This window comes from Chiloscyllium plagiosum, unplaced genomic scaffold (assembly GCF_037043375.1).
Source record: "Chiloscyllium plagiosum isolate Xiang-an unplaced genomic scaffold, Cpla_swu_hap1 HiC_scaffold_42, whole genome shotgun sequence".
Classification (NCBI taxonomy): domain Eukaryota; kingdom Metazoa; phylum Chordata; class Chondrichthyes; order Orectolobiformes; family Hemiscylliidae; genus Chiloscyllium; species Chiloscyllium plagiosum.
The window spans coordinates 89,257,612-89,278,578 of NW_028270180.1; the positions used below are offsets into that span (position 1 = coordinate 89,257,612).

Here is a 20,967-nt window from a genome sequence, read left to right on the forward strand (position 1 = left end):
TCAATTACGCTGGACAACAACGAGCTATTGGAAACAAAAAGGTGAAACGTAGAACGGATTCAACTTTCAGTGCTGGACGCCACTGAGCCGGAGCACGGGCGGCAGTGGCTCGTTTCTGTAGTGTAGTGGTTATCACGTTCGCCTAACACGCGAAAGGTCCCCAGTTCGAAACTGGGCAGAAACTGTTTTGTTCTTCAACTGCAGCCTTTTACATGGACAAGAGCTGAGCTTTCTTGCATGCTTTCCCATCTGCAAACCTGCCTTCGAATTTGCTTGAACAAATCTGCTCTGGTAGTGAAATGTAATGCAATTCCATTTAATTACAGTGCAAAGCGTTGTTAGGTTTTTCTCCAACCTGGTTCTGATCATATGCCATTCTGTTGGAGAATGTAGTTACCGCCTTCTGATCCTTCCACGAAAAGCAGTTCCGCATTTGCCTTCCTTGCGCCGACGGCTCGGTTCAAAGACAGGAAAGAAGCAGATGCTCTGGTCTCACAGCGCACCACGAATTCCTGAACTTGTCTGTCCGTCAAATGTACCCCAAAGTCGTCTCAGAAAGACCTCATCTGGAAGCTGTCAATCGTGATTCAACGTGCGAGAATTGGCACCTGATATCCTGAATCATGTTTTGGAGCAATTCGCACGTTCGTGGCTCATTCAATCAGCACTCTCAGAGGAACCTTTCGACTTGCGCATTCATAGCGTCGCTAGTATTGAGGTCCGCCCCGAGATCTAAGTCATGTTGGAACTGAAACGGTGGAATCGACAGAGAGGCTACAGAATGACATCGCATCCATTTGGTTTTCTTTAAATCACTGACGAGCAGGAAAATGTAAACGGGGAGGGCGAGTGGAGAAGTGAGGCAGTTGCAGCTCTGGTGAAATTCCTTCTTTGTGATTCACTCAGCAACCAGAGACGTGAAGGTGACTCAGGCGTGAAAGCTCTTCACATCGAGAACAAAGAGCACTCAAGGGCAGTTAGCACCTCTTCCGGAGTGAGGGTGGGGTGAGGTAATTACCTTTTGACTTCTGTTACTATGTTCAGAAAGTGCCGTTTTGATTGAGGTGAACAGAAACTGCATTTCTGAAAAGCACCATGGAATTTAGCAAAATTTATTGAGTCGCTTGTCGTCGATTCCCACATAGGTTTCCAACGCAGTTGGTATCCATGTGGCTCATGTCCAGGTGTGAACATCTCTGCAGCACATTGCACGGTTAAGGTAAAAGGCAAGGAAAGTGGCTTCTAGAACTGGCTCCGAGGTCAGAGCATTCTCACAATGTGATCTGTCGTTCTCGGATCGTCATGTTACCTCCGGTTTTAGGGTGGAGAACATTCTTTGGGACTCTTATTCTGGAAAAAAAAACAGACACAGTGACTGAAACTATGCTGCACGGTATGATGTGGATTACGGCCTGCTCAGGTTTGTGCATTTTCCCTGTAGTCCGGTGTGTTTCGTGTTCCGTGTAAACGTGAAAGTCGTCCTGTTTCGAGCAATGGGTGAAATCATTGAGCAAAGCAAGAATGGAAATTCCAGTAATGTCAAGCAGCTCATGGTTATTTGACCAAATCATAAGCGAACCCATATTCTCACGCACTCACAGATACATTTGTAGCTGAAAAGAGTCTGAGAAGATAGACTGAGCTTACCATTGTTTTTTGCCTGGATTGATGGGCTATCAATATCTGCTGCGAAATTGACATTGTTGCCGGGCACATCCCAGCAGCTGTGCGAGTCCGAGAGGAATCATGGAACCCTTTTCATGTGACTTTGCATCTGTTGTTATGCAGGAGCACAATTGGAAATATAAGAAAATGAGGCGGCGCGGCCGGCTGGTAGTGTGGATCTAAGGCGCTGGATCCAGGTCCCAGTCTCGAAAGGGGCGTGGATTCGAATCCCACCACTGCCATTTCTGCTGATCAACTCCAACGCTGCAGCTTGTTAAAATGCTGTTTCGGTGCCCACTGTCTGTTGATGTTGAAAACAAAAGTAAAATGGGTTTGCTTCCCAGGGAATTAACTGTGGTGTGGGATACTGCCAAATATTTCAAAATGTCTCTACTGTCATGATCGTGTTCGCCTCCCGCGCGGAAAATCGCAAACAGTTCTGCCGTCCCAGGCAAGTTGAGCTTTTACTGGAACCGAATGGAGACTGTTATTTCATCGCTGTTGTGAAACGAAGTCCTACGGTGACTCTACTCGTTGTTATTTGGGTTTCTAGCTAATGGGAAAATCGTTCCAATGAATTTCGATGTCCTACCTTATTGAATATCTTCCATTTCCGTCCTGGAAACATCGGAAGGGAAAGGTAATCTAATCGAGACTGTGATTGGTGAAATTCACTTTTTACGGCCAATTCTTATTATGTTCTTTCTTTCTCTCTTTTCAGCATTGTCTGGAAAGTGGTGGTGCACTAAGGCTGCAGTATGTTTGAAAGAGTCGTTTGGAAATGCCCTGTTGTTAGTTGTGAGATTACTTTATGACTCATGCCCTCGGACTGTATCACATTTAACATTCATGCATCTCTGTGTCTGAAAATGCCAGTTTCGTTTGTGTTCCGTGTTAAATGCTTTCTGTTTTGCGATTCGCTCAATACATTGCGATTTAACAGAGTTTCTGAGGTAACTTCCAGCAGCAAAAATCCTCAGCTGAGGATCTGGGAAAATTTCACAGAGTATGGTCAGTCGGAGCTAAAGTAAGGAAGTCGTTCGTTTCTGCAGTGTTTCGCAATACTACCTTTCCCGTGAGCAGTCGAACAGACTAAATGATTGTGCCACAGACTGCGAGGGCAAACTCCGCTAAAAAGTAATCCTTTAAAGCCTGTGGAAGCAACATGACGTTATTGGGGTACATCGTGGAAAAAGATACTTCGGTGGACCACGTCCATGCTCACCACATAGCCAAAATTAAACAAGTCCCGTTCCCCAGCATTTGGCCCCAATCCCTCTCAACGCACCATATCCAGAAACTCACCCGATTACCTTTGCAATTTTCTGAGTGGAATAGCCTCCTCCACTTCCTCTGGTAGAGCATTCCAAACACGATTAACCTTCTTTGTGGGAAATGTGCCTCAGGTACTTTGTCACTTTCAGCCCACTCACCTTAAAGCTATGCTGTCGAGTTTTCAACTCACACCAACTTGGGTAAAACACGTAAATACTCAGTTTACCACCCTTCAATAAGGTCATGTCGCAGCTGTTACGCAGCAGGGAAAGTTTATTCCACCAGCCTATTCCATCTCGCCCCACGGTACAAACATCGACGACATCTTTATCTATATCTTGTCATCAATTTTAAGTGTCTTTTTTTTTACGTTTTCAAGATGTCAATTACGCTGGACAACAACGAGCTATTGGAAACAAAAAGGTGAAACGTAGAACGGATTCAACTTTCAGTGCTGGACGCCACTGAGCCGGAGCACGGGCGGCAGTGGCTCGTTTCTGTAGTGTAGTGGTTATCACGTTCGCCTAACACGCGAAAGGTCCCCAGTTCGAAACTGGGCAGAAACTGTTTTGTTCTTCAACTGCAGCCTTTTACATGGACAAGAGCTGAGCTTTCTTGCATGCTTTCCCATCTGCAAACCTGCCTTCGAATTTGCTTGAACAAATCTGCTCTGGTAGTGAAATGTAATGCAATTCCATTTAATTACAGTGCAAAGCGTTGTTAGGTTTTTCTCCAACCTGGTTCTGATCATATGCCATTCTGTTGGAGAATGTAGTTACCGCCTTCTGATCCTTCCACGAAAAGCAGTTCCGCATTTGCCTTCCTTGCGCCGACGGCTCGGTTCAAAGACAGGAAAGAAGCAGATGCTCTGGTCTCACAGCGCACCACGAATTCCTGAACTTGTCTGTCCGTCAAATGTACCCCAAAGTCGTCTCAGAAAGACCTCATCTGGAAGCTGTCAATCGTGATTCAACGTGCGAGAATTGGCACCTGATATCCTGAATCATGTTTTGGAGCAATTCGCACGTTCGTGGCTCATTCAATCAGCACTCTCAGAGGAACCTTTCGACTTGCGCATTCATAGCGTCGCTAGTATTGAGGTCCGCCCCGAGATCTAAGTCATGTTGGAACTGAAACGGTGGAATCGACAGAGAGGCTACAGAATGACATCGCATCCATTTGGTTTTCTTTAAATCACTGACGAGCAGGAAAATGTAAACGGGGAGGGCGAGTGGAGAAGTGAGGCAGTTGCAGCTCTGGTGAAATTCCTTCTTTGTGATTCACTCAGCAACCAGAGACGTGAAGGTGACTCAGGCGTGAAAGCTCTTCACATCGAGAACAAAGAGCACTCAAGGGCAGTTAGCACCTCTTCCGGAGTGAGGGTGGGGTGAGGTAATTACCTTTTGACTTCTGTTACTATGTTCAGAAAGTGCCGTTTTGATTGAGGTGAACAGAAACTGCATTTCTGAAAAGCACCATGGAATTTAGCAAAATTTATTGAGTCGCTTGTCGTCGATTCCCACATAGGTTTCCAACGCAGTTGGTATCCATGTGGCTCATGTCCAGGTGTGAACATCTCTGCAGCACATTGCACGGTTAAGGTAAAAGGCAAGGAAAGTGGCTTCTAGAACTGGCTCCGAGGTCAGAGCATTCTCACAATGTGATCTGTCGTTCTCGGATCGTCATGTTACCTCCGGTTTTAGGGTGGAGAACATTCTTTGGGACTCTTATTCTGGAAAAAAAACAGACACAGTGACTGAAACTATGCTGCACGGTATGATGTGGATTACGGCCTGCTCAGGTTTGTGCATTTTCCCTGTAGTCCGGTGTGTTTCGTGTTCCGTGTAAACGTGAAAGTCGTCCTGTTTCGAGCAATGGGTGAAATCATTGAGCAAAGCAAGAATGGAAATTCCAGTAATGTCAAGCAGCTCATGGTTATTTGACCAAATCATAAGCGAACCCATATTCTCACGCACTCACAGATACATTTGTAGCTGAAAAGAGTCTGAGAAGATAGACTGAGCTTACCATTGTTTTTTGCCTGGATTGATGGGCTATCAATATCTGCTGCGAAATTGACATTGTTGCCGGGCACATCCCAGCAGCTGTGCGAGTCCGAGAGGAATCATGGAACCCTTTTCATGTGACTTTGCATCTGTTGTTATGCAGGAGCACAATTGGAAATATAAGAAAATGAGGCGGCGCGGCCGGCTGGTAGTGTGGCCGAGCGGTCTAAGGCGCTGGATCCAGGTCCCAGTCTCGAAAGGGGCGTGGATTCGAATCCCACCACTGCCATTTCTGCTGATCAACTCCAACGCTGCAGCTTGTTAAAATGCTGTTTCGGTGCCCACTGTCTGTTGATGTTGAAAACAAAAGTAAAATGGGTTTGCTTCCCAGGGAATTAACTGTGGTGTGGGATACTGCCAAATATTTCAAAATGTCTCTACTGTCATGATCGTGTTCGCCTCCCGCGCGGAAAATCGCAAACAGTTCTGCCGTCCCAGGCAAGTTGAGCTTTTACTGGAACCGAATGGAGACTGTTATTTCATCGCTGTTGTGAAACGAAGTCCTACGGTGACTCTACTCGTTGTTATTTGGGTTTCTAGCTAATGGGAAAATCGTTCCAATGAATTTCGATGTCCTACCTTATTGAATATCTTCCATTTCCGTCCTGGAAACATCGGAAGGGAAAGGTAATCTAATCGAGACTGTGATTGGTGAAATTCACTTTTTACGGCCAATTCTTATTATGTTCTTTCTTTCTCTCTTTTCAGCATTGTCTGGAAAGTGGTGGTGCACTAAGGCTGCAGTATGTTTGAAAGAGTCGTTTGGAAATGCCCTGTTGTTAGTTGTGAGATTACATTATGACTCATGCCCTCGGACTGTATCACATTTAACATTCATGCATCTCTGTGTCTGAAAATGCCAGTTTCGTTTGTGTTCCGTGTTAAATGCTTTCTGTTTTGCGATTCGCTCAATACATTGCGATTTAACAGAGTTTCTGAGGTAACTTCCAGCAGCAAAAATCCTCAGCTGAGGATCTGGGAAAATTTCACAGAGTATGGTCAGTCGGAGCTAAAGTAAGGAAGTCGTTCGTTTCTGCAGTGTTTCGCAATACTACCTTTCCCGTGAGCAGTCGAACAGACTAAATGATTGTGCCACAGACTGCGAGGGCAAACTCCGCTAAAAAGTAATCCTTTAAAGCCTGTGGAAGCAACATGACGTTATTGGGGTACATCGTGGAAAAAGATACTTCGGTGGACCACGTCCATGCTCACCACATAGCCAAAATTAAACAAGTCCCGTTCCCCAGCATTTGGCCCCAATCCCTCTCAACGCACCATATCCAGAAACTCACCCGATTACCTTTGCAATTTTCTGAGTGGAATAGCCTCCTCCACTTCCTCTGGTAGAGCATTCCAAACACGATTAACCTTCTTTGTGGGAAATGTGCCTCAGGTACTTTGTCACTTTCAGCCCACTCACCTTAAAGCTATGCTGTCGAGTTTTCAACTCACACCAACTTGGGTAAAACACGTAAATACTCAGTTTACCACCCTTCAATAAGGTCATGTCGCAGCTGTTACGCAGCAGGGAAAGTTTATTCCACCAGCCTATTCCATCTCGCCCCACGGTACAAACATCGACGACATCTTTATCTATATCTTGTCATCAATTTTAAGTGTCTTTTTTTTACGTTTTCAAGATGTCAATTACGCTGGACAACAACGAGCTATTGGAAACAAAAAGGTGAAACGTAGAACGGATTCAACTTTCAGTGCTGGACGCCACTGAGCCGGAGCACGGGCGGCAGTGGCTCGTTTCTGTAGTGTAGTGGTTATCACGTTCGCCTAACACGCGAAAGGTCCCCAGTTCGAAACTGGGCAGAAACTGTTTTGTTCTTCAACTGCAGCCTTTTACATGGACAAGAGCTGAGCTTTCTTGCATGCTTTCCCATCTGCAAACCTGCCTTCGAATTTGCTTGAACAAATCTGCTCTGGTAGTGAAATGTAATGCAATTCCATTTAATTACAGTGCAAAGCGTTGTTAGGTTTTTCTCCAACCTGGTTCTGATCATATGCCATTCTGTTGGAGAATGTAGTTACCGCCTTCTGATCCTTCCACGAAAAGCAGTTCCGCATTTGCCTTCCTTGCGCCGACGGCTCGGTTCAAAGACAGGAAAGAAGCAGATGCTCTGGTCTCACAGCGCACCACGAATTCCTGAACTTGTCTGTCCGTCAAATGTACCCCAAAGTCGTCTCAGAAAGACCTCATCTGGAAGCTGTCAATCGTGATTCAACGTGCGAGAATTGGCACCTGATATCCTGAATCATGTTTTGGAGCAATTCGCACGTTCGTGGCTCATTCAATCAGCACTCTCAGAGGAACCTTTCGACTTGCGCATTCATAGCGTCGCTAGTATTGAGGTCCGCCCCGAGATCTAAGTCATGTTGGAACTGAAACGGTGGAATCGACAGAGAGGCTACAGAATGACATCGCATCCATTTGGTTTTCTTTAAATCACTGACGAGCAGGAAAATGTAAACGGGGAGGGCGAGTGGAGAAGTGAGGCAGTTGCAGCTCTGGTGAAATTCCTTCTTTGTGATTCACTCAGCAACCAGAGACGTGAAGGTGACTCAGGCGTGAAAGCTCTTCACATCGAGAACAAAGAGCACTCAAGGGCAGTTAGCACCTCTTCCGGAGTGAGGGTGGGGTGAGGTAATTACCTTTTGACTTCTGTTACTATGTTCAGAAAGTGCCGTTTTGATTGAGGTGAACAGAAACTGCATTTCTGAAAAGCACCATGGAATTTAGCAAAATTTATTGAGTCGCTTGTCGTCGATTCCCACATAGGTTTCCAACGCAGTTGGTATCCATGTGGCTCATGTCCAGGTGTGAACATCTCTGCAGCACATTGCACGGTTAAGGTAAAAGGCAAGGAAAGTGGCTTCTAGAACTGGCTCCGAGGTCAGAGCATTCTCACAATGTGATCTGTCGTTCTCGGATCGTCATGTTACCTCCGGTTTTAGGGTGGAGAACATTCTTTGGGACTCTTATTCTGGAAAAAAAAACAGACACAGTGACTGAAACTATGCTGCACGGTATGATGTGGATTACGGCCTGCTCAGGTTTGTGCATTTTCCCTGTAGTCCGGTGTGTTTCGTGTTCCGTGTAAACGTGAAAGTCGTCCTGTTTCGAGCAATGGGTGAAATCATTGAGCAAAGCAAGAATGGAAATTCCAGTAATGTCAAGCAGCTCATGGTTATTTGACCAAATCATAAGCGAACCCATATTCTCACGCACTCACAGATACATTTGTAGCTGAAAAGAGTCTGAGAAGATAGACTGAGCTTACCATTGTTTTTTGCCTGGATTGATGGGCTATCAATATCTGCTGCGAAATTGACATTGTTGCCGGGCACATCCCAGCAGCTGTGCGAGTCCGAGAGGAATCATGGAACCCTTTTCATGTGACTTTGCATCTGTTGTTATGCAGGAGCACAATTGGAAATATAAGAAAATGAGGCGGCGCGGCCGGCTGGTAGTGTGGATCTAAGGCGCTGGATCCAGGTCCCAGTCTCGAAAGGGGCGTGGATTCGAATCCCACCACTGCCATTTCTGCTGATCAACTCCAACGCTGCAGCTTGTTAAAATGCTGTTTCGGTGCCCACTGTCTGTTGATGTTGAAAACAAAAGTAAAATGGGTTTGCTTCCCAGGGAATTAACTGTGGTGTGGGATACTGCCAAATATTTCAAAATGTCTCTACTGTCATGATCGTGTTCGCCTCCCGCGCGGAAAATCGCAAACAGTTCTGCCGTCCCAGGCAAGTTGAGCTTTTACTGGAACCGAATGGAGACTGTTATTTCATCGCTGTTGTGAAACGAAGTCCTACGGTGACTCTACTCGTTGTTATTTGGGTTTCTAGCTAATGGGAAAATCGTTCCAATGAATTTCGATGTCCTACCTTATTGAATATCTTCCATTTCCGTCCTGGAAACATCGGAAGGGAAAGGTAATCTAATCGAGACTGTGATTGGTGAAATTCACTTTTTACGGCCAATTCTTATTATGTTCTTTCTTTCTCTCTTTTCAGCATTGTCTGGAAAGTGGTGGTGCACTAAGGCTGCAGTATGTTTGAAAGAGTCGTTTGGAAATGCCCTGTTGTTAGTTGTGAGATTACTTTATGACTCATGCCCTCGGACTGTATCACATTTAACATTCATGCATCTCTGTGTCTGAAAATGCCAGTTTCGTTTGTGTTCCGTGTTAAATGCTTTCTGTTTTGCGATTCGCTCAATACATTGCGATTTAACAGAGTTTCTGAGGTAACTTCCAGCAGCAAAAATCCTCAGCTGAGGATCTGGGAAAATTTCACAGAGTATGGTCAGTCGGAGCTAAAGTAAGGAAGTCGTTCGTTTCTGCAGTGTTTCGCAATACTACCTTTCCCGTGAGCAGTCGAACAGACTAAATGATTGTGCCACAGACTGCGAGGGCAAACTCCGCTAAAAAGTAATCCTTTAAAGCCTGTGGAAGCAACATGACGTTATTGGGGTACATCGTGGAAAAAGATACTTCGGTGGACCTCGTCCATGCTCACCACATAGCCAAAATTAAACAAGTCCCGTTCCCCAGCATTTGGCCCCAATCCCTCTCAACGCACCATATCCAGAAACTCACCCGATTACCTTTGCAATTTTCTGAGTGTAATAGCCTCCTCCACTTCCTCTGGTAGAGCATTCCAAACACGCACAACCTTCTTTGTGGGAAATGTGCCTCAGGTCCTTTGTCACTTTCAGCCCACTCACCTTAAAGCTATGCTGTCGAGTTTTCAACTCACACCAACTTGGGTAAAACACGTAAATACTCAGTTTACCACCCTTCAATAAGGTCATGTCGCAGCTGTTACGCAGCAGGGAAAGTTTATTCCACCAGCCTATTCCATCTCGCCCCACGGTACAAACATCGACGACATCTTTATCTATATCTTGTCATCAATTTTAAGTGTCTTTTTTTTTACGTTTTCAAGATGTCAATTACGCTGGACAACAACGAGCTATTGGAAACAAAAAGGTGAAACGTAGAACGGATTCAACTTTCAGTGCTGGACGCCACTGAGCCGGAACACGGGCGGCAGTGGCTCGTTTCTGTAGTATAGTGGTCATCACGTTCGCCTAACACGCGAAAGGTCCCCAGTTCGAAACTGGGCAGAAACTGTTTTGTTCTTCAACTGCAGCCTTTTACATGGACAAGAGCTGAGCTTTCTTGCACGCTTTCCCATCTGCAAACCTGCCTTCGAATTTGCTTGAACAAATCTGCTCTGGTAGTGAAATGTAATGCAATTCCATTTAATTACAGTGCAAAGCGTTGTTAGGTTTTTCTCCAACCTGGTTCTGATCATATACCATTCTGTTAGAGAATGTAGTTACCGCCTTCTGATCCTTCCACGAAAAGCAGTTCCGCATTTGCCTTCCTTGCGCCGACGGCTCGGTTCAAAGACAGGAAAGAAGCAGATGCTCTGGTCTCACAGCGCACCACGAATTCCTGAACTTGTCTGTCCGTCAAATGTACCCCAAGGTCGTCTCAGAAAGACCTCATTTGGAAGCTGTCAATCGTGATTCAACGTGCGAGAACTGGCACCTGATATCCTGAATCATGTTTTGGAGCAATTCGCACGTTCGTGGCTCATTCAATCAGCAACAGCAATGAAAGAAATTGCACTCTCAGAGGAACCTTTCGACTTGCGCATTCATAGCGTCGCTAGTATTGAGGTCCGCCCCGAGATCTAAGTCATGTTGGAACTGAAACGGTGGAATCGACAGAGAAGCTACAGAATGACATCGCATCCATTTGGTTTTCTTTAAATCACTGACGAGCAGGAAAATGTAAACGGGGAGGGCGAGTGGAGAAGTGAGGCAGTTGCAGCTCTGGTGAAATTCCTTCTTTGTGATTCACTCAGCAACCAGAGACGTGAAGGTGACTCAGGCGTGAAAGCTCTTCACATCGAGAACAAAGAGCACTCAAGGGCAGTTAGCACCTCTTCCGGAGTGAGGGTGGGGTGAGGTAATTACCTTTTGACTTCTGTTACTATGTTCAGAAACTGCCGTTTTGATTGAGGTGAACAGAAACTGCATTTCTGAAAAGCACCATGGAATTTAGCAAAATTTATTGAGTCGCTTGTCGTCGATTCCCACATAGGTTTCCAACGCAGTTGGTATCCATGTGGCTCATGTCCAGGTGTGAACATCTCTGCAGCACATTGCACGGTTAAGGTAAAAGGCAAGGAAAGTGGCTTCTAGAACTGGCTCCGAGGTCAGAGCATTCTCACAATGTGATCTGTCGTTCTCGGATCGTCATGTTACCTCCGGTTTTAGGGTGGAGAACATTCTTTGGGACTCTTATTCTGGAAAAAAAAACAGACACAGTGACTGAAACTATGCTGCACGGTATGATGTGGATTACGGCCTGCTCAGGTTTGTGCATTTTCCCTGTAGTCCGGTGTGTTTCGTGTTCCGTGTAAACGTGAAAGTCGTCCTGTTTCGAGCAATGGGTGAAATCATTGAGCAAAGCAAGAATGGAAATTCCAGTAATGTCAAGCAGCTCATGGTTATTTGACCAAATCATAAGCGAACCCATATTCTCACGCACTCACAGATACATTTGTAGCTGAAAAGAGTCTGAGAAGATAGACTGAGCTTACCATTGTTTTTTGCCTGGATTGATGGGCTATCAATATCTGCTGCGAAATTGACATTGTTGCCGGGCACATCCCAGCAGCTGTGCGAGTCCGAGAGGAATCATGGAACCCTTTTCATGTGACTTTGCATCTGTTGTTATGCAGGAGCACAATTGGAAATATAAGAAAATGAAGCGGCGCGGCCGGCTGGTAGTGTGGCCGAGCGGTCTAAGGCGCTGGATCCAGGTTCCAGTCTCGAAAGGGGCGTGGATTCGAATCCCACCACTGCCATTTCTGCTGATCAACTCCAACGCTGCAGCTTGTTAAAATGCTGTTTCGGTGCCCACTGTCTGTTGATGTTGAAAACAAAAGTAAAATGGGTTTGCTTCCCAGGGAATTAACTGTGGTGTGGGATACTGCCAAATATTTCAAAATGTCTCTACTGTCATGATCGTGTTCGCCTCCCGCGTGGAAAATCGCAAACAGTTCTGCCAGGCAAGTTGAGCTTTTACTGGAACCGAATGGAGACTGTTATTTCATCGCTGTTGTGAAACGAAGTCCTACGGTGACTCTACTCGTTGTTATTTGGGTTTCTAGCTAATGGGAAAATCGTTCCAATGAATTTCGATGTCCTACCTTATTGAATATCTTCCATTTCCGTCCTGGAAACATCGGAAGGGAAAGGTAATCTAATCGAGACTGTGATTGGTGAAATTCACTTTTTACGGCCAATTCTTATTATGTTCTTTCTTTCTCTCTTTTCAGCATTGTCTGGAAAGTGGTGGTGCACTAAGGCTGCAGTATGTTTGAAAGAGTCGTTTGGAAATGCCCTGTTGTTAGTTGTGAGATTACTTTATGACTCATGCCCTCGGACTGTATCACATTTAGCATTCATGCATCTCTGTGTCTGAAAATGCCAGTTTCGTTTGTGTTCCGTGTTAAATGCTTTCTGTTTTGCGATTCGCTCAAGACATTGCGATTTAACAGAGTTTCTGAGGTAACTTCCAGCAGCAAAAATCCTCAGCTGAGGATCTGGGAAAATTTCACAGAGTATGGTCAGTCGGAGCTAAAGTAAGGAAGTCGTTCGTTTCTGCAGTGTTTCGCAATACTACCTTTCCCGTGAGCAGTCGAACAGACTAAATGATTGTGCCACAGACTGCGATGGCAAACTCCGCTAAAAAGTAATCCTTTAAAGCCTGTGGAAGCAACATGACGTTATTGGGGTACATCGTGGAAAAAGATACTTCGGTGGACCTCGTCCATGCTCACCACATCGCCAAAATTAAACAAGTCCCGTTCCCCAGCATTTGGCCCCAATCCCTCTCAACGCACCATATCCAGAAACTCACCCGATTACCTTTGCAATTTTCTGAGTGTAATAGCCTCCTCCACTTCCTCTGGTAGAGCATTCCAAACACGCACAACCTTCTTTGTGGGAAATGTGCCTCAGGTCCTTTGTCACTTTCAGCCCACTCACCTTAAAGCTATGCTGTCGAGTTTTCAACTCACACCAACTTGGGTAAAACACGTAAATACTCAGTTTACCACCCTTCAATAAGGTCATGTCGCAGCTGTTACGCAGCAGGGAAAGTTTATTCCACCAGCCTATTCCATCTCGCCCCACGGTACAAACATCGACGACATCTTTATCTATATCTTGTCATCAATTTTAAGTGTCTTTTTTTTTACGTTTTCAAGATGTCAATTACGCTGGACAACAACGAGCTATTGGAAACAAAAAGGTGAAACGTAGAACGGATTCAACTTTCAGTGCTGGACGCCACTGAGCCGGAGCACGGGCGGCAGTGGCTCGTTTCTGTAGTGTAGTGGTCATCACGTTCGCCTAACACGCGAAAGGTCCCCAGTTCGGAACTGGGCAGAAACTGTTTTGTTCTTCAACTGCAGCCTTTTACATGGACAAGAGCTGAGCTTTCTTGCATGCTTTCCCATCTGCAAACCTGCCTTCGAATTTGCTTGAACAAATCTGCTCTGGTAGTGAAATGTAATGCAATTCCATTTAATTACAGTGCAAAGCGTTGTTAGGTTTTTCTCCAACCTGGTTCTGATCATATACCATTCTGTTGGAGAATGTAGTTACCGCCTTCTGATCCTTCCACGAAAAGCAGTTCCGCATTTGCCTTCCTTGCGCCGACGGCTCGGTTCAAAGACAGGAAAGAAGCAGATGCTCTGGTCTCACAGCGCACCACGAATTCCTGAACTTGTCTGTCCGTCAAATGTACCCCAAGGTCGTCTCAGAAAGACCTCATTTGGAAGCTGTCAATCGTGATTCAACGTGCGAGAATTGGCACCTGATATCCTGAATCATGTTTTGGAGCAATTCGCACGTTCGTGGCTCATTCAATCAGCAACAGCAATGAAAGAAATTGCACTCTCAGAGGAACCTTTCGACTTGCGCATTCATAGCGTCGCTAGTATTGAGGTCCGCCCCGAGATCTAAGTCATGTTGGAACTGAAACGGTGGAATCGACAGAGAAGCTACAGAATGACATCGCATCCATTTGGTTTTCTTTAAATCACTGACGAGCAGGAAAATGTAAACGGGGAGGGCGAGTGGAGAAGTGAGGCAGTTGCAGCTCTGGTGAAATTCCTTCTTTGTGATTCACTCAGCAACCAGAGACGTGAAGGTGACTCAGGCGTGAAAGCTCTTCACATCGAGAACAAAGAGCACTCAAGGGCAGTTAGCACCTCTTCCGGAGTGAGGGTGGGGTGAGGTAATTACCTTTTGACTTCTGTTACTATGTTCAGAAACTGCCGTTTTGATTGAGGTGAACAGAAACTGCATTTCTGAAAAGCACCATGGAATTTAGCAAAATGTATTGAGTCGCTTGTCGTCGATTCCCACATAGGTTTCCAACGCAGTTGGTATCCATGTGGCTCATGTCCAGGTGTGAACATCTCTGCAGCACATTGCACGGTTAAGGTAAAAGGCAAGGAAAGTGGCTTCTAGAACTGGCTCCGAGGTCAGAGCATTCTCACAATGTGATCTGTCGTTCTCGGATCGTCATGTTACCTCCGGTTTTAGGGTGGAGAACATTCTTTGGGACTCTTATTCTGAAAAAAAAACAGACACAGTGACTGAAACTATGCTGCACGGTATGATGTGGATTACGGCCTGCTCAGGTTTGTGCATTTTCCCTGTAGTCCGGTGTGTTTCGTGTTCCGTGTAAACGTGAAAGTCGTCCTGTTTCGAGCAATGGGTGAAATCATTGAGCAAAGCAAGAATGGAAATTCCAGTAATGTCAAGCAGCTCATGTTTATTTGACCAAATCATAAGCGAACCCATATTCTCACGCACTCACAGATACATTTGTAGCTGAAAAGAGTCTGAGAAGATAGACTGAGCTTACCATTGTTTTTTGCCTGGATTGATGGGCTATCAATATCTGCTGCGAAATTGACATTGTTGCCGGGCACATCCCAGCAGCTGTGCGAGTCCGAGAGGAATCATGGAACCCTTTTCATGTGACTTTGCATCTGTTGTTATGCAGGAGCACAATTGGAAATATAAGAAAATGAGGCGGCGCGGCCGGCTGGTAGTGTGGCCGAGCGGTCTAAGGCGCTGGATCCAGGTTCCAGTCTCGAAAGGGGCGTGGATTCGAATCCCACCACTGCCATTTCTGCTGATCAACTCCAACGCTGCAGCTTGTTAAAATGCTGTTTCGGTGCCCACTGTCTGTTGATGTTGAAAACAAAAGTAAAATGGGTTTGCTTCCCAGGGAATTAACTGTGGTGTGGGATACTGCCAAATATTTCAAAATGTCTCTACTGTCATGATCGTGTTCGCCTCCCGCGTGGAAAATCGCAAACAGTTCTGCCAGGCAAGTTGAGCTTTTACTGGAACCGAATGGAGACTGTTATTTCATCGCTGTTGTGAAACGAAGTCCTACGGTGACTCTACTCGTTGTTATTTGGGTTTCTAGCTAATGGGAAAATCGTTCCAATGAATTTCGATGTCCTACCTTATTGAATATCTTCCATTTCCGTCCTGGAAACATCGGAAGGGAAAGGTAATCTAATCGAGACTGTGATTGGTGAAATTCACTTTTTACGGCCAATTCTTATTATGTTCTTTCTTTCTCTCTTTTCAGCATTGTCTGGAAAGTGGTGGTGCACTAAGGCTGCAGTATGTTTGAAAGAGTCGTTTGGAAATGCCCTGTTGTTAGTTGTGAGATTACTTTATGACTCATGTCCTCGGACTGTATCACATTTAGCATTCATGCATCTCTGTGTCTGAAAATGCCAGTTTCGTTTGTGTTCCGTGTTAAATGCTTTCTGTTTTGCGATTCGCTCAATACATTGCGATTTAACAGAGTTTCTGAGGTAACTTCCAGCAGCAAAAATCCTCAGCTGAGGATCTGGGAAAATTTCACAGAGTATGGTCAGTCGGAGCTAAAGTAAGGAAGTCGTTCGTTTCTGCAGTGTTTCGCAATACTACCTTTCCCGTGAGCAGTCGAACAGACTAAATGATTGTGCCACAGACTGCGATGGCAAACTCCGCTAAAAAGTAATCCTTTAAAGCCTGTGGAAGCAACATGACGTTATTGGGGTACATCGTGGAAAAAGATACTTCGGTGGACCTCGTCCATGCTCACCACATAGCCAAAATTAAACAAGTCCCGTTCCCCAGCATTTGGCCACAATCCCTCTCAACGCACCATATCCAGAAACTCACCCGATTACCTTTGCAATTTTCTGAGTGTAATAGCCTCCTCCACTTCCTCTGGTAGAGCATTCCAAACACGCACAACCTTCTTTGTGGGAAATGTGCCTCAGGTCCTTTGTCACTTTCAGCCCACTCACCTTAAAGCTATGCTGTCGAGTTTTCAACTCACACCAACTTGGGTAAAACACGTAAATACTCAGTTTACCACCCTTCAATAAGGTCATGTCGCAGCTGTTACGCAGCAGGGAAAGTTTATTCCACCAGCCTATTCCATCTCGCCCCACGGTACAAACATCGACGACATCTTTATCTATATCTTGTCATCAATTTTAAGTGTCTTTTTTTTTACGTTTTCAAGATGTCAATTACGCTGGACAACAACGAGCTATTGGAAACAAAAAGGTGAAACGTAGAACGGATTCAACTTTCAGTGCTGGACGCCACTGAGCCGGAGCACGGGCGGCAGTGGCTCGTTTCTGTAGTGTAGTGGTCATCACGTTCGCCTAACACGCGAAAGGTCCCCAGTTCGGAACTGGGCAGAAACTGTTTTGTTCTTCAACTGCAGCCTTTTACATGGACAAGAGCTGAGCTTTCTTGCATGCTTTCCCATCTGCAAACCTGCCTTCGAATTTGCTTGAACAAATCTGCTCTGGTAGTGAAATGTAATGCAATTCCATTTAATTACAGTGCAAAGCGTTGTTAGGTTTTTCTCCAACCTGGTTCTGATCATATACCATTCTGTTGGAGAATGTAGTTACCGCCTTCTGATCCTTCCACGAAAAGCAGTTCCGCATTTGCCTTCCTTGCGCCGACGGCTCGGTTCAAAGACAGGAAAGAAGCAGATGCTCTGGTCTCACAGCGCACCACGAATTCCTGAACTTGTCTGTCCGTCAAATGTACCCCAAGGTCGTCTCAGAAAGACCTCATTTGGAAGCTGTCAATCGTGATTCAACGTGCGAGAATTGGCACCTGATATCCTGAATCATGTTTTGGAGCAATTCGCACGTTCGTGGCTCATTCAATCAGCAACAGCAATGAAAGAAATTGCACTCTCAGAGGAACCTTTCGACTTGCGCATTCATAGCGTCGCTAGTATTGAGGTCCGCCCCGAGATCTAAGTCATGTTGGAACTGAAACGGTGGAATCGACAGAGAAGCTACAGAATGACATCGCATCCATTTGGTTTTCTTTAAATCACTGACGAGCAGGAAAATGTAAACGGGGAGGGCGAGTGGAGAAGTGAGGCAGTTGCAGCTCTGGTGAAATTCCTTCTTTGTGATTCACTCAGCAACCAGAGACGTGAAGGTGACTCAGGCGTGAAAGCTCTTCACATCGAGAACAAAGAGCACTCAAGGGCAGTTAGCACCTCTTCCGGAGTGAGGGTGGGGTGAGGTAATTACCTTTTGACTTCTGTTACTATGTTCAGAAACTGCCGTTTTGATTGAGGTGAACAGAAACTGCATTTCTGAAAAGCACCATGGAATTTAGCAAAATGTATTGAGTCGCTTGTCGTCGATTCCCACATAGGTTTCCAACGCAGTTGGTATCCATGTGGCTCATGTCCAGGTGTGAACATCTCTGCAGCACATTGCACGGTTAAGGTAAAAGGCAAGGAAAGTGGCTTCTAGAACTGGCTCCGAGGTCAGAGCATTCTCACAATGTGATCTGTCGTTCTCGGATCGTCATGTTACCTCCGGTTTTAGGGTGGAGAACATTCTTTGGGACTCTTATTCTGAAAAAAAAACAGACACAGTGACTGAAACTATGCTGCACGGTATGATGTGGATTACGGCCTGCTCAGGTTTGTGCATTTTCCCTGTAGTCCGGTGTGTTTCGTGTTCCGTGTAAACGTGAAAGTCGTCCTGTTTCGAGCAATGGGTGAAATCATTGAGCAAAGCAAGAATGGAAATTCCAGTAATGTCAAGCAGCTCATGTTTATTTGACCAAATCATAAGCGAACCCATATTCTCACGCACTCACAGATACATTTGTAGCTGAAAAGAGTCTGAGAAGATAGACTGAGCTTACCATTGTTTTTTGCCTGGATTGATGGGCTATCAATATCTGCTGCGAAATTGACATTGTTGCCGGGCACATCCCAGCAGCTGTGCGAGTCCGAGAGGAATCATGGAACCCTTTTCATGTGACTTTGCATCTGTTGTTATGCAGGAGCACAATTGGAAATATAAGAAAATGAGGCGGCGCGGCCGGCTGGTAGTGTGGCCGAGCGGTCTAAGGCGCTGGATCCAGGTTCCAGTCTCGAAAGGGGCGTGGATTCGAATCCCACCACTGCCATTTCTGCTGATCAACTCCAACGCTGCAGCTTGTTAAAATGCTGTTTCGGTGCCCACTGTCTGTTGATGTTGAAAACAAAAGTAAAATGGGTTTGCTTCCCAGGGAATTAACTGTGGTGTGGGATACTGCCAAATATTTCAAAATGTCTCTACTGTCATGATCGTGTTCGCCTCCCGCGTGGAAAATCGCAAACAGTTCTGCCAGGCAAGTTGAGCTTTTACTGGAACCGAATGGAGACTGTTATTTCATCGCTGTTGTGAAACGAAGTCCTACGGTGACTCTACTCGTTGTTATTTGGGTTTCTAGCTAATGGGAAAATCGTTCCAATGAATTTCGATGTCCTACCTTATTGAATATCTTCCATTTCCGTCCTGGAAACATCGGAAGGGAAAGGTAATCTAATCGAGACTGTGATTGGTGAAATTCACTTTTTACGGCCAATTCTTATTATGTTCTTTCTTTCTCTCTTTTCAGCATTGTCTGGAAAGTGGTGGTGCACTAAGGCTGCAGTATGTTTGAAAGAGTCGTTTGGAAATGCCCTGTTGTTAGTTGTGAGATTACTTTATGACTCATGTCCTCGGACTGTATCACATTTAGCATTCATGCATCTCTGTGTCTGAAAATGCCAGTTTCGTTTGTGTTCCGTGTTAAATGCTTTCTGTTTTGCGATTCGCTCAATACATTGCGATTTAACAGAGTTTCTGAGGTAACTTCCAGCAGCAAAAATCCTCAGCTGAGGATCTGGGAAAATTTCACAGAGTATGGTCAGTCGGAGCTAAAGTAAGGAAGTCGTTCGTTTCTGCAGTGTTTCGCAATACTACCTTTCCCGTGAGCAGTCGAACAGACTAAATGATTGTGCCACAGACTGCGATGGCAAACTCCGCTAAAAAGTAATCCTTTAAAGCCTGTGGAAGCAACATGACGTTATTGGGGTACATCGTGGAAAAAGATACTTCGGTGGACCTCGTCCATGCTCACCACATAGCCAAAATTAAACAAGTCCCGTTCCCCAGCATTTGGCCACAATCCCTCTCAACGCACCATATCCAGAAACTCACCCGATTACCTTTGCAATTTTCTGAGTGTAATAGCCTCCTCCACTTCCTCTGGTAGAGCATTCCAAACACGCACAACCTTCTTTGTGGGAAATGTGCCTCAGGTCCTTTGTCACTTTCAGCCCACTCACCTTAAAGCTATGCTGTCGAGTTTTCAACTCACACCAACTTGGGTAAAACACGTAAATACTCAGTTTACCACCCTTCAATAAGGTCATGTCGCAGCTGTTACGCAGCAGGGAAAGTTTATTCCACCAGCCTATTCCATCTCGCCCCACGGTACAAACATCGACGACATCTTTATCTATATCTTGTCATCAATTTTAAGTGTCTTTTTTTTTACGTTTTCAAGATGTCAATTACGCTGGACAACAACGAGCTATTGGAAACAAAAAGGTGAAACGTAGAACGGATTCAACTTTCAGTGCTGGACGCCACTGATCCGGAGCACGGGCGGCAGTGGCTCGTTTCTGTAGTGTAGTGCTCATCACGTTCGCCTAACACGCGAAAGGTCCCCAGTTCGAAACTGGGCAGGAACTGTTTTGTTCTTCAACTGCAGCCTTTTACATGGACAAGAGCTGAGCTTTCTTGCATGCTTTCCCATCTGCAAACCTGCCTTCGAATTTGCTTGAACAAATCTGCTCTGGTAGTGAAATGTAATGCAATTCCATTTAATTACAGTGCAAAGCGTTGTTAGGTTTTTCTCCAACCTGGTTCTGATCATATGCCATTCTGTTGGAGAATGTAGTTACCGCCTTCTGATCCTTCCACGAAAAGCAGTTCCGCATTTGCCTTCCTTGCGCCGACGGCTCGGTTCAAAGACAGGAAAGAAGCAGATGCTCTGGTCTCACAGCGCACCACGAATTCCTGAACTTGTCTGTCCGTCAAATGTACCCCAAGGTCGTCTCAGAAAGACCTCATTTGGAAGCTGTCAATCGTGATTCAACGTGCGAGAATTGGCACCTGATATCCTGAATCATGTTTTGGAGCAATTCGCACGTTCGTGGCTCATTCAATCAGCAACAGCAATGAAAGAAAATTGCACTCTCAGAGGAACCTTTCGACTTGCGCATTCATAGCGTCGCTAGTATTGAGGTCCGCCCCGAGATCTAAGTCATGTTGGAACTGAAACGGTGGAATCGACAGAGAAGCTACAGAATGACATCGCATCCATTTGGTTTTCTTTAAATCACTGACGAGCAGGAAAATGTAAACGGGGAGGGCGAGTGGAGAAGTGAGGCAGTTGCAGCTCTGGTGAAATTCCTTCTTTGTGATTCACTCAGCAACCAGAGACGTGAAGGTGACTCAGGCGTGAAAG

General features: G+C 45.5%; 1 long non-coding RNA gene and 3 other non-coding genes across 4 annotated transcripts in view; 3 read left to right on the forward strand and 1 right to left on the reverse strand.

Annotated features, from left to right (window-relative positions):
* Nucleotides 1-20,967, reverse strand: part of LOC148137979 (uncharacterized) — a 658,828-nt gene that overhangs the window by 24,138 nt on the left and 613,723 nt on the right. The gene's annotated exons all lie outside the window — the stretch shown is intronic.
* On the forward strand, nucleotides 112-184 carry trnav-aac (transfer RNA valine (anticodon AAC)). The gene has a single exon. It is a non-coding gene; the product is annotated as a tRNA-Val (tRNA).
* On the forward strand, nucleotides 3,434-3,506 carry trnav-aac (transfer RNA valine (anticodon AAC)). The gene has a single exon. It is a non-coding gene; the product is annotated as a tRNA-Val (tRNA).
* On the forward strand, nucleotides 6,761-6,833 carry trnav-aac (transfer RNA valine (anticodon AAC)). Its single transcript has one exon. It is a non-coding gene; the product is annotated as a tRNA-Val (tRNA).